General features: G+C 41.7%; 1 pseudogene; it reads left to right on the top strand.

The window, feature by feature from the left end:
• LOC120556475 overlaps positions 1-13,905 on the top strand; it is a 31,213-nt pseudogene extending 17,308 nt beyond the window's left edge.
• Positions 13,906-14,678: the final 773 nt, after the last annotated feature.

Genomic DNA, 14,678 nt, shown 5'->3' with positions numbered 1-14,678 from the left:
ACTCCGAACCATCACTTTAATAGTGTTAAATATTCTCCATCTACAGTATCTACCACAAGTACATAACTTCCCTCTTTGTCTTGTATTGTATTTTCTACTTCAAATGACAAATGGTTTCGTATCAAAATTATAACAACTCTTCTTGATGAGTGGAAGGATGAGTAAAAGACTTGAGCCTTAAACAGTTTTGCAAGTTTCTCATGCTCCCCTTTAGATAAATGAGTTTCTTGCATAAAAGCAATATCCCCTCCTAGATGTTTAATTTGTGCCAACATTTTAGTCCTCTTAATAGGGTTGTTTAGAGTCTAAACTCTCTAAACTTTAGACCATTCACATTATATGAGATTATATTAATATGCATACACTACCACAAAATATTTGGTTTCATTGAGGTACCCTTTTGTATTCAACGTATATTGTGGATTTTAAACTTGCCCACTTTACTGCAATCATTGAACATTTGTTCCCCTATAAATAATCAAAACCTTACAACCTCGTTAACCATTACAATTTTTATGTGCAAAAAACAATACAAAAACATACAACACAACAACATGGTCTCACTGCACGGTTATTTTTAATCTATTGATTTGTGTACAACAACATTAAAGCCCAACATTAAAGCCTTGCAGGGTTTATTTTCTAACAAATTTACACATTTAAACTGTTACCCAACAACATCAAATACAATGGATATCACAAAACGGAATAAAATACGAAAAAGTAGTACTATCTTACGGCGGTTTGCAATGATTCTCCTTTCTCCCACAATGCATTGCATTACGTCACATTGGGGACACGACAGATGAAAGCCCGTCTCGGTCCACTGACTATGGTTGTGGTCTGTGCCACTGGTCTTGCAAAATATGGCTTTTGGTCTCAACCGAGTCCATGTGTCTTTATTATGTGTATAATACTATTGGAGGGAAAGTGAAACACAGCTTGGACGGGGATGCTGTTCGGCTTTTCACAAGTTTAGACAGCTAGCTACACCCACGCAACAGCGTTAGCCTAGACTGCTAGCTAGGTAAATATTAAGACTGCCTTCGGAGTTTCCTATATCTGTGTCCACATTGTCAACATAAGACCTGTGACGTTAGTGCTCCTTTTGTACCATAATTTTATTGAATGAAATGTTAAAGCTACATTGTGTAAGAATTACTCCCATCTAGCGGTGAAATTGTATATGACAACCAACTTCGAGCCCCGCCCATTCCGAGCGCGTTGTGTCTCCTACGGTGGCCGTGTTTTTCCAAGATTAACATGGCTTCCAGTACGACTTCGTCCATCAGTGTTTCTTCCAGTGATGAAGTTACTTTAGAAAACAATTACAAATTGCATTTAGTTATTTAGTCAGTTAGCATGTTGGTTATGACCTCTATCTATGTAAAATGAACGACAGTTTTATATATCCTTCATAAAACACAGGACTTTCACGCCGGAGACCGGGGATCGCGCCCCGCGTGTGGCAGTACCTTTGTCCCGCGTGTTGCAGTTCCTTTGTCGGCGTGTCCCGCGTGTGACGGTTCCTTTCCCCGTTCTTTTTTTTTCCTAACCCCAACCGTCTCGTTATTGTGGCGTTTCATTTCCCGTGTCCTGCGAGTAGCGGCCCGCGCCGTTGTTTTGGCCGGCGTGTGGCGCCTCATTTCCCCGATTGCGAGTGGCGGCCAGTGCCGTTGTTTTGGCCGGCGTGTGGCGCCTCATTTCCCCGATCGCGAGTGGCGGCCCGCGCCATTGTTTTGGCCGGCGTGTGGCGCCTCATTTCCCCGATCGCGAGTGGCGGCCCGTGCCGTTGTTTTGGCCGGCGTGTGGCGCCGCATTTCCCCGATATAAATATCCTTTTTCTTTTTCTGGGCGAAGAAGACTCCAGTTCCTGAAATATTGATTTTGAATATGTGTGGTCCTCCATGTTTCCTTCTTCAAACTTTCCACCGGGGCCGGGGAGCTACGATACCCATTAGCAGCACCTCTGAGTTTATCATGCGACAGCGAAAGTGCGCGTAGCACTATGTTCTGTATGTCCCTTATCGGCTAACGTATTTCAAGATGGCGCATGTATATGGAGCGTCTACCCAAGGGGGTAAGCTTCGCTTCAGAACTCGAGCCATCATGGCGCCATTTTGTTGCTAACTGGCCATCACCTCCTGTTAGCATTCCGCTTACCGCCTTTTTTTTTTTACGTCACTTGACTGAGAATAACTTTACATCCGAAGCGTTTAAAGACTCTATTTGTCCATTGTTTAGTTCTAAAGAAACACAACAAGGTATAAAAGGCTCAATTACCTTGTATCTCACGTTATGGCTCCGTAGCAGACGTTTTTGTAAAAATAGGCTAACGATTGTGTCATAACCAAGTGACTTACTGTCGCACAGTAGAGGAATTACCGTATAGTACAGGAGAAGCTCGCAGGCAGTTTCGACTTACGTTAGCTGTTTAGGTTTAATTACTAATTTTAACTAGCATGTTAGTTAGCAATAATTAGCCTGTGCTTATGTTATCTCCTTACATATACCTACACTCTCCGTCTCTGTAAGATTGGGAATGATTGAGATTTCTCTTGGCACAGCTACCAGAACACTTACAACTTTCAGACACGTTGCTCACGTCACATTTACGCTGTCTCTGTCAGTTGGAGGCTGCGCAGTAAAGCTGGCCATCACCGGAAAAGTGCTTCTAATAGCCTTCACTGGTCTCCGTCCAGAGCAACAGGGTCTATTGGTCCATTAATATATATGTCAATGCGTCTACCCCAGTTCATGGTAGTGCAAATGTAAAAAGTAAAGCCAAAACGAATACTTGAAAGCGATGGTAGTGGTGCATATTTATGAAAAAGGACAAGTTTGTGAACGGGCAACACAGATTTTTATAATGAACAAGTATAAACGTTACACACTGGGGCTTTAAGCTTCGCTCCTACGAGATAGGTGTTTTTTGTTATGTTACACACAAAGCTATAGTTAGCCTGTACGTATACTAGCGGAATTAGCTAACGTTGCGTAGCCAGCCAGCAACTTCGGCAATCGGCAAGAGTTTCGGCGAGCTAACCACGACAGTATTGTCGTCCACAATCAACCTCTGCTGCTAAAAGCATTCAATCTGCAGTGTCGTGGTTAGCTCGCCAAAACTACTGCCGAATCTGCTGGCTGGCTGGCTACCCAACGTTAGCTAATTCCGCTAGCATACGTGCAGACTACATGCTAATATTTCATACTCTAGCTATATAATTCAATGTGAGTACACAAATGTTGAAATGACATAAAATGCCCGTCCATAGTGGCTGTGATAAATTAGCCTGAAGTTAATGCTTACCTGTTCAGGAGGAATAAGCCAATTCTGCGTCCTTTTGGGCTCTAAGCTTTCTCCATCTTTCAAATACATCTCCAATATTTACCAGGGGTTTGTTACGTCTCTGATCACACAACTGTTAGAAACATGCCGTTTTTTGTTTTTTTTTAGGGCGGGTAGAATCTTTCTCCGTTAATCCTGTTTGTTTGTTTGCTGCTTTCTAGGCTGTACTAACGTTACAGCTGTAGCACGCTGGGTTTACGTTTTTACAGGTATATATGGCAAGCCGGCCTGGCTGTCAAACTGGTCAGTTGATAACAACACACAGGCCAAAAGATAAACATAAATTCCGTCACGGAATGTAAATTTCAAAAAAAAAAATACTAACATTAGCATTGTTGTCAGAAAAGATAGTATTTCAGCTTAACATGTTTCATTAATATCTGATGAGGCATTGGTGTCATTTTTGGATTTATTACAGTATATTACATATTGGACCTTTAATACCATGTAAAAAGTTGAACTCCAACAATATGATATTCAAAATTTGACTGCTTTCTTTAATAACTACATAACACAATACTTGTACTTTTACTTTTAGTACTTGAGCAGTACATTTTAAAATAAAATACTTGCAATACTTAAGTACAACATTTTTGAATACTTTAGTACTTCTACTCAAGTGTGGTGCTTAAAGAGCACTTCTACTTCTACTCAAGTCACTTTTGATAGAGCACTTGTACTTTTACTCAAGTATGGGTCTCTAGTACTTTATACACTTCTGGTTATCAGTGATGGGACAAATGTTTAAAATAGGCATAGAGAAAGTAGTTTAATCTGTTTAGTAATGCATTCACAGTTAGCTTTTTCAAATTAGCAAAGCATTAAAAAAAACTGTAATAGACAAACCAATGAGAATATATTTTTTGAATTCGGCTATTAAGTTTGATTTAGTAAACAAGGGTTCTCAACCACTGCACCTCCGCATCTTCTCCACACTTAGACCCCAATCTAACTGCCATAGGCAGAATCTGGACTAGACATGCCCATTTGGGCTGGTTTGGCTACACGTGGGCTGGAACCTGAACATGTTGAGGAACATTATGTTCAGCGATGAGTCAAGATTATGCCTATGGCAGTTGGATCGTAGTCAAAGTGTGGAGAAGATGTGAAGAACACTATCCTGATGCTGCACCTGTAGAGAAACATCTTTTGGTGGAGTCAATGTGAAGGTGCTGAGCAGGATCTCCCTCAGTGGAAAAACAAGGATAGGGACCAGAATGAGGAGGAAGGTTTGTCAAATGAATACATTTTTAAATTACCAATATGTCTTTTCTTCAGAATTCAATCATCTAATCAACCAAACTTACCAAGCAAGAGTCAGAATAAGCTCTTTGGCATTGGCAGAAATTAATCTTCATCGATGCAACCCACATAATCAATTCTGCAGCCACTGCGTCCCACTAATGCATGTTCTTTATGAATGCAAATTTTAAAGGGGGAATAAAAAGGCAACACGTTAGTTTTACGCTCTTTTCTCAAGCCAGACACGTGTCAATATGCATAATTTCATTTTGCCATTCATTAATTTTCATTTCTGTTCACAAATAGTATGGATTCTGTTGCTCTAATACTTAAATGAAGGCACTGTATCACACAGTCCACTTGTGTCTGTTTAAGGTTCCATTTATCCATGTTTGACCCTTTAATACACAGAGCTTACATGTTTGTGTATGTGTATGGCCATGGTCCTGACAAATAAAGTTGGCCCTGGTAATTACTATTTGTGTCATGGGCGGAGCTAAGTACCTCATTATCGTTTGTCCTCTTAATACAGCGTGGTGTCAGGTTCTTGTATTTTGAGTTCTGATGTGTTTATTCAAATTTTGAAGTGAGATTTGTGTTTTATAGCTCAAATAGGATTTTTTAACATTGACTACATCTTTCTAGCACAAGTGAAAAGGGGTGACTGTTTAGTGATGCAAAACACTGGTTTGAAAAAATAGTCCAACTAATTAACAAAAACCAGTGTGTGTGTGTGTGTGTGTGTGTGTGTGTGTGTGTGAGGGGGAAGAGATCCGTTAAACTTTTTCTCACAGTGATGCGTATTAGTCTCTGAGAAGGAAAGCACATGGACAGTAACAGCTGCATCAAGAGGACGCGATTTAGCATTTTTTTCAACATTTATGTAAGTTTCAAAATCTTTTTGTTTGCCTGCATGCCTTGAAATGTTATTAATTATAGTTTTATCATTTATTTTTTGTCAGATATGGCAGCCGATCACTCAGTAAACATTAATGTTAAGCTACCTAGCTAGCTAGTAAAGTTAAGCATCAGTTAATGTTAGCTAACGTTAGCTGACAGGTCCGTTCTTTTAATACATGGTTTCTCAACGGGGGCGTTTGGACAGTGTTGGGGGGCGGTGTGAACGAGGCAACAGAGAGGGGGGCGCTCAGGCACAAATGGGGGCGTTAATAACTGTTATTCATCACAACTTTTAAGCCTCTGACAACACATACAATGTTCATTTGAATTTGAAATAAAATTATGTCTGTGAATTAATATTTAAATTGTTGCTAGTTGCCCACTCCGACTTGTCCTGCTAGCTTTCTCTCTCTATGGCTCTGGCTACCGGCAAATGATCTCAATAGCAACGCCTATAACAAATCCTGCATCCAAGGATGCTGCGTATTTCCAGGACCTCAAGGATCAACTTTCAAAACGGTCCATCTCCAGATGTTCGTTAGGAAGGTAAACCAGACAGAGAGTGGGTTAGTGGCCTCCTAACACCTCTCTAAATGGGTTGCCATTTACAGTGGGGCAGAAGCTGGTTATCCCAGCAATTAAAGAGGCCATCTCCACTGTCATGGAGACAGACCCATCGCCAGTGATGCAGGCCATCCCGCTCAATGAGAGTGTGGCTAGGAGAATAAAGGAGATGGCGCTGGATACTGAGCAGCAGTTGTGTGCTACACTGTGTGAAAATCCATTCAGTATCCAGCTGGATGAAACCACGACAATGGACAATAATGTTCTGTTGATGGCATATGTGCGTTAGATGTCTGAGAGAGATGTGGCCAAGGATGTTTTGTTTGCCAAGTATCTCTCCACTGACACACGCGGGGAGATGATCTTCAGGGCCCTCAGTGACTACCTGCTGGAGAACTGTATTCCCATCGCCAACATCCTCGCCTGTGCCACATATGGAGCTCTCGCTATGGTTGGCGGGTACCGTGGCTTCGCAACTTTGTTAAAGGAGCGTTTGCCGCAGGTGTAAACAGTGCACTGCATGTTGCATCGTCACAATTTAGTGGCCAAAAATATAAGTCCTTCTCTCCACCAGTCTCTGAACATCGCTGTCAGGGCCATAAACAAAATTAAGGCCCATGCTCTGAACAACCGGATCTTCAGGCAGCTGTGCGGGGAGAATGATGAAGCGTTTCAGCGCTTGCTGCTCCACACCGAGGTGCGCTGGCTATCCGAGGGCAACTGTCTGGCTAGGCTGTGTGAGTTGTTCACAAGTGTCCTGGAGTTTCTTGCCGGTGCCGACGCAGCTCTAAGGGACACGCTGTGGTCCTGTCGCGGTGACATCTTTTACCTGGCAGATTTCTTTGGGAAGATGAATGAAGTGTCACTCAAGCTCCAGGGAGATGCCATGACACTGGTCCATTCAAAGGCCACCATCTGCAGTTTCCTCGCCAAGCTGGAGCTGTACAAACAAAATTTGAGCAGGCGTCAATTCAGTAATTTCCCTCAGCTGGCCAAGGTAGCCTATTATTATTATCATTAGTAGTAGTAGTAGTAGGCCTATTATTAGGTATATTTTAATTTACAAAGGCAGCCTAAAAATAATCTCAATAACGTTAACTGCCTTTCTGTACTTACATTCAGGTGGTTGATGAGCTGACCGATAACCACCTGCTGCGTTACACCGATCACTTGAGGGCAGTGAAGGCGTACATGGAGATCCGTTCCAGGGACCTCGAGCAACTGGATGTCCCTGAGTGGGTGATGGAGCCATTTCAAGCGGATGTGTCCAGGAGTGAGGCCGAAATTCAAGAAACTCTCATCGACCTCCAAAATGATGAGGAGGCCAAGGCAACCTTTCGGGCCTGTGGCTGGCGTGTCTTGTTGGCCACACATGGTCAGCGTTTCCCTCTTTTCTACGATTCGTCTTCTGCTCCTTGCTTTTCCGATGTCCTACCTTGTTGAGCAGTCAAGCTTTGCACATGCAGACGAAGTAATGCAGCCGTCTCAATTTAGTTACGTCAGGCGCACTCCGGCTCAAGCTGACATCCTTGTGTCCTGATATTAAAAAGTTGGCTGCATGTCATCAAGCTCAGGGCTCACACTAATGGCCGTAATTAATTACGGTGGCTGCTTTTTGACACCTTTGTCGTTTTTTCTTCGGTTCAGTTCAGGTGGCCGAGCTGTTGTCTTCTTTGTTTGTCTGTTGAAATCAAATGACCGTTTGTAGGCTATTCAAATTTGAAGCCTAGTATAGGCCTATTTTGATTTACCGCTGCTTTTTCATAACGTATGTTATTGTTCACGTGATTGGTTAATCTTAAAAAAATGTGTGTGTGATCCTGAATTTGTTTGAATTTCTAAATACATACATTTGCAATACCTTTCAAACAATCTATGTGTTTTTGCTTTTTTCCCAAACACAATATTTTTCAAGTATGCTGCCAACACTTTGATTATACAACATACTTACTAGCTTACTAATAAATGCTATGTCCCCTAGCCTTAATAAAAATGAAAAATACCAACAGAAATAGAACCACTTAAGGCCTTTTCTACAACAGAGCCTGCATCACTCATAAGCAACTTCTTTTTCAGTTTTTTTTACCAAAAACTCAGGCTTCAGGTATCAGTGTTGCAATTGTTTGGCTGTAATAATATTTCTGATGTGTTTTTTTTTTTTTTGAGGTGTTAAGAGGATCATGAAGAGGTCAGGGGGCATTTGTTCAAAAAAGGTTGAGAACCACTGTTTTAATACATCCATGGACAGGTCACGGTCACAAACATTAGCTACCACTAACACAATTAACATTACCAGACAGGTCACGGTCAATAAAGCTGCTTACACACCAACCAGACGGCCGACCATCGGCAGAAAAGGCAGTTGGACTCATCAGTCTCCCCGAGTTGGTCAAAAAATTGCCTCGGAACACACCGAAGAGACGAGACGTAATACGTCTCCATAACAGCAGGCGGTGCTAATCTGTATTGTTGCCCAAAAAATGAAACCGGCAGCTGATTGGACAAACGTGTCACGTGGGTCTGTTTTCTCCAGAAATTCAAAGACAGACTGTCATGGCGGCTTGTTCAGAATAAAATCTCATATTATACTAAAATAGTTCACCGAAACATGTTTCTGAAAACATTTTAAGCGAGAACTAGGCCATGCAGTTGCTGAATCTGTCTTCATTTCAGCTCAACAAAGGTCAATTTATTAGATTTCCATCAGATTTTGAGAGACTCCAGTCACGCTCATTCCGCTCCCCATTTCCGGGTTAGCACTCTACCAATCAGATGGGTAATTTGAGTCCGACTGCCAGCAGTGCCCGCCCCGCCGATTATACATGTCAAATCAGCCAAAATGAAGGCCGACGGCCCCTCGGACGGACGACGGCACAGAACACACTGAACAGACTCGAGGCACTGACCTCGCCATACTGTCCAACGGCCGATTATCGGCTCTATGTGTCCGGGCCTTAACGTTACCACTAACACAATTAACGTTACCTACCGTTAGAATTATTTTCCTCAAGGACGTTATACTGTTCTTTAAATCTTCAGCATTTCATACTAGTCACTACCATAGTCGTGCTGTGATCACGACATATGCTTCCCATTTAAATACATTAGTTTACATTTTCGTGCTGGCCACCACGAAAAAAACGTCCCCGTGAACACGAATCATTAGATTAAATAACGTGACCATTTCACGAACTGCCATGGGACTAGGCCCCAACAATGAACTTCCAATTGCTGAGAAATTCCACATTGCTGTAATGTGGAAGGAGAGGTTATCTATGGTGCTAAAACATGGTGCTCGTAAGTATTTGCAACTTGTAAAACACAATGCACAAATGAATGCAGAGTGATTCATATCTGTAAATCTGTGTTGTATCTGTGCCTCTAATTTGTGACTTGTGAAACACAATGCACAAATGAATGCAGAGCGATTTGTATCCACAAACAATTCACAAATGAATTTAGAGTGATTTGTATCCGCAAACCCAATTCACAAATGAATGCAGCGCAATTTGGATCCGCAAACACAATTCACAAATGAATGCAGAGCGATTTCTATCCACAAATGTGTGTCCGTGCGTCTAATTTGTAACTCGTATTTCATCATTTGTAAATGAATTTTTATTATATTTATTTATTATAAATATATTTTTGCTCTTCAGTAAATTGAGATAATGCAGCACTTATCAGGGCTCCACACTAACTTTTTGCCTTGGTTGCACTGGTGCGCCTAACTTTTTTTATTTAGGTGCACCAGCACAAAATTTAGGTGCACCCAAATTTTTCCTCGCATCGCCGTAACGCTGAATGGCGATACACGATATATAGCTCTGTATTTTTTCACAAAGTGGGCTAAATGTTCAGTTTTAAGTCAAAGCCACTTTTCACAAGCTCTTTTATTAAAACAGATTGTGATTAAAATAAAATGCAAAGACAGGGTTTTCTTTACCAGTTTGAAAATATACAGCTGCAACAACTGAAAGTTATCTAAAATAAATAGCCTGAGAAAGCTCCTTCATAAGCTTTCAACAACAATAGCAGACTGATTAAAAGAGAGAGAGGACGCCCGGATAGCTCAGTTGGTAAATATAGAGGTTTGACTCCGACCTGCAGCCCTTTCCTATATGACAGGCATGAAAACGGGTCAGGGGTGAAAAAGGTGAGAAGGATATTACCCCTCTAGGGGGGTCCGGGGGCATGCCCCCCCCCGGAAGAAAATTTTAAATATTCCATATTTTAAAGCATCAATCATCCCCCAACTCTCTCTCCCCTTTCATGTATTCAGCTTTCCTATCAAAATAAAGGCCGAAATCTAAAAAAAAAAAAAAAAAAAAAAGAACGATCGAAAGACAGGGGGAGTGCGATGGACTGAAGCGTAGGGCTATGCTAGGCTAATCAGAGAGTGACGGCTGACTCATTAGCGGCGTTACACCAGTCTTGTGTAGGCTATGAAATGTCTGTAGGCCTATCGTCACTGCGCTGCATTTTTATGAACTATGATCCAGCATGCTCCGTCACGCTATTACTCAACGAACTGAAGTTAGTTTAATAATGTGTTTTTCGCCGTGGCGGCCGCAGTAACAGAGTTACCAGCAGAAACACTGGTACCAATACAGGTTTCCCTCTCATACTTAACAATATACAGCTATGTTAATAACAATTAAAACTGTAGACAAATGTCGGGAGTTTGGACCAGCGGCGCTGCAAAATTCTGTGGACCAGACCACCAGACCTCTTGTGTAAGTTAAAAGATTCAGTGGAGGAGGATGAACAGACCGCTCTTGTGTTCTCTGCCTGGGTAATGTGTCTGGTAAGGATGCTGTCTAACTGTCTATGGCCCTCTGAATTATTATACCATTGGTGTTATGTGTTGTCCCTTTACCTGAAAGAGCCTCCTCTCCAAAGTTATTATTATTATTATTATCCCAGACAAGAGTCACAGGCACTTGAGCACTGATGTTTTCAGGGATGTATATTTCTACTCTCTCCATTTGTAGGTGAGCAAGGGCAGTATTATGCTCAAGGACCTGGGAATTGTATGAGCACCCAGACCTAGACCATTTAACAACCTTATAAGCTGTGCAGAGCCAGTCATATGCCGAACTGCCATTGCAAGTGAGCACTGTTTTGGCATGAGCCACCATCCTCTGGTTGCCAATAATTGGTTGTAATAATATCCTGACAAGTGGACACTATCTTTCTGCATCAACACATTCATCTGATGGTTGTGATGACATTCCTGATGTCTATGCAATGAAGTAAAAAAAGTTGGTGAGGCACTACACTGAGGGCATTCTCCAGTGTGAGGTCACCCACTGTGAGAGGCCATGGAAACTTTGATGATCTTTTTGATGTCTTTTGAATGATTTCTTTAAGTGTCATTGCTACATGATATAAAACCCGAGAATCATCCGTGTTGATGGTGGCTTTTTCAATATATCCTTGACTTCTTATTTCTCCTTCACTTTCTTCAGATGAGGAGGAAGCAGAGGAGACAGCAACTTCATGCACAATCTTGTCAGCTGACAGATTGTCCACATATACAAGGTAGGTTGTGGATGCCTTCTGGAATTTCAAGAAGGGATGAGACTTGTGAAGTCTTGCCTTTAGTGAGTGTGCCTTATAAGCTGCAATGTTTCTTCCACAGTTTTTTTGAAAAGCAAATTAAGCTTTGACAGTGAAAGCACTTCACGTTGTTTCAACAGCCTCTCCTCAATGACTGTTTCGCAGAAGAGCTTGTATCCATTTTAATATATGTTTGTTTCTTTTCTCGCAATTTTGTGTGTGGTCAGGTACCGGGTATAATCTCGATAGCAGATGAAGTGATACTGTGCTTCACTAGCCACCAAGTCCCTGTCTAGGATATGGAGAAGGAGAGACTCATCCCTTCTCCCTTCAGCGGCGAGAAGTAATTTCCAAGCATGGAAGTTAGTTTTTCTTTTACCCTTTTCCTGCTGTGTGTCTGAACCTTGTACTTCTCATGTTTGCAAATAATGCATTGTACTGGAAGCAGGTGTGGGGCCCGCTTGGACATGTAGAGGTCACTGGTGTAAGACCTCAGAGCCTGTGTTTTTACTGGATTGCCTCACCATCCTCTGCCTCTACCACTAAAAATGTGCAAAACAATAGATTTAGGTTCTGCACCCTTCTCCACATCACTGATTAAAGAAAAATGGTTTGTAACTTTCAGCAGGGGAAAACTCATGCTCCATATATTGGTTCCACCTGTTCCCTTAACATGGGTAATAGACCAGTTTCACAGTGTTCAGGTGTCAGGCCTCGTTGACTCCCCCTCAGACGAGAAAAAGAAACGAGAACGGCCTCTGCGTACTCCGCAAGAACATTTCATGGGCTTCAGCAATGCTGAGATCCGGAGATTTGTCAATAGTTGGAAAAAATTTGGAGCACCACTGGAAAGGTTGCGCGCTATTTTGCGTTATTCCAAAGTCATGCATAAGTCTGACGATGGCGTGTAAAGCCTGGCAGAGGTGTTTTGCGACCGCTGTGTGAAAACACTCGACGAAAACAACTGCAAAAAAGAGAACTTTTCAGGATCAAGAAAAGGGGAGGTCAAGGGCCTGACGTTCAAGATTGGTTTGCTTGACATGGATTCAAAGAAGGTTATGTCCTATGAAGAATTAATGGCTCCACTGCAAAAGGCCAATCCTGCGGACAATGGCAAAAAAGTCACGCAGTGGTGTGAGGTCCTTTGTTACCAGCAAAACAAGGCGTTTACACTGTTAAAAAAACGTAGCCTCCACAGGATGGTTTCTTCAATAATATTTTCAAAATCCAACTGGTTCCTTATGCACAGCAATACAAAAAAACATGACTAAAAAGACTAAAAAACACAACTGTCTTGCAGCAGGTCACAGCCCCGACTTGTCTTTGTTTGTCCTCCTGCTTGTTTCTCTTCCCCACACTGTTTTCCATCCAACAACCACATCATTAGATCCTGTGGCCAATCATGAGCAGTGGGGGTGGTCCAGGCAATCACAGCTGCTTCTCATAATCCCAGTCTAACAATTAAAAAAAACACAGCAAATCCACAACCTCATGCAAATAATAACTGTTAAAACATGCAACACATCTACTAATAAAACCAAATGAAAAATACACACACTACTAAAACTCAAACTGGGTTAACCAAAACATGCTACGTTGGGAAAAAAATGAAAAAGCTGCCTAAAGTCACATTCTGACACACACACACACACACACACACACAACACCACTCCCCAAAGAGCAGGATCAAGACATTGTACATTGTACACGCTGACAGATGTTTTTACATGGCAGCTCGTGCAGTTTACATGTGCATCTACCCTTAACACAATTTTTTTTTTTACACGAGCAGTGCACAAGTTCCAGTATGGCCTCTGGAGCTGGCGGAAGTGTCAAGTCCACTCATATAATAATCTCCTACCATCGTCCAGCCATGATTTACAGGAGGAGAAATGTCTGGCATACACTCAAGACTCCTTCTGTGTACTGCAGCCTGATAGCTTGCCCCCTCAATGTGTTTATGCAATGAGTCTTTGTTTTGAGGTATGTCTCTCTCAGAACATTTACCTGATCAATACTGGCATTGGACTGCCAATATTCACATCTTGGCAGTCCTTCTGATCATATAGGTCACACGTGTAAGCTTTCAGAGCCTCACATAGTTCTTGTGATGGGGTGAAACTTGTCCCTAGTTCTCTAAACATAGAGATGTATTCTGTTTTTGAACTTAGTTTTTTGTATTCTTTTGCTTTCCCAACCTTATGCAGAGTGCTCACAGTGTGACATCCAGAAAAGGCATGCAGACCCACAAAGGCGTCATATTTGTCTTTGCCAAGATGGGCATGTAGCTTGGTAATGTCAGTAATGTGTGTGTTTCTCCCCTTGGCAGTATGGAAATAGAGGTGGCCATCAATGTGGCTACAGAAAGCTAGAGCCAGCACAAAGACATCGATGTCTGGGCTCTTGATTACCAGGTCACGGCTGTATTTGGCTGCATGTGCTACATGCACCATCATTCTGGTGTCTGCCTCCTCTTGACTTGTCTCTAGGTCTTTGAGTTCCAGTATCTCAAGGTCAGTATCACATTCATCTTAATTGCGTGACACTTCCATGTGCAACAGTGACGGTTATATTGTCAATTATATTCTATTATTATATAACTTTTTTTTTAAACTTCATATATTAAGCATGAAAATGATTGAGTTGTGTCGTACCAATTCTTAGTCTTTTAGATTTTGTTTTGAAATCTGAATTTATTTGCCAATTGGTTGTATTAGTGCCTAAAATTGTCATATGGTGACATGAGAGTTATTGTGTATAAAATTAAAATAGGGTTTACTTTTTTAAATAACTCCCTTTATCATAATTTTTTAACGTAACTATCTTGAGATATAGCATTTCCTTGTGGAAATGTATTACATCTGTATAATTTTTCTTAATCATCGCGCAAAGTGAAAATTACTAACGGCCTTCAGACAAAGCACTTGTCTCCGTACTTGTCTTACTAGATCTTAGTGCTGCATTTGACACTAGTGACCATACCATCCTGCTACAGAGACTCTAACACTTATTTGGCATTAAAGGAATCACACTAAGCTGGTTTAAGTCCTATTTATCTGAT

This window comes from Perca fluviatilis, chromosome 3 (genome assembly GCF_010015445.1).
Source record: "Perca fluviatilis chromosome 3, GENO_Pfluv_1.0, whole genome shotgun sequence".
Lineage (NCBI taxonomy): Eukaryota > Metazoa > Chordata > Actinopteri > Perciformes > Percidae > Perca > Perca fluviatilis.
Note: the sequence above shows the minus strand (reverse complement) of the source record. Positions and strands in the feature narration are given on the sequence as shown.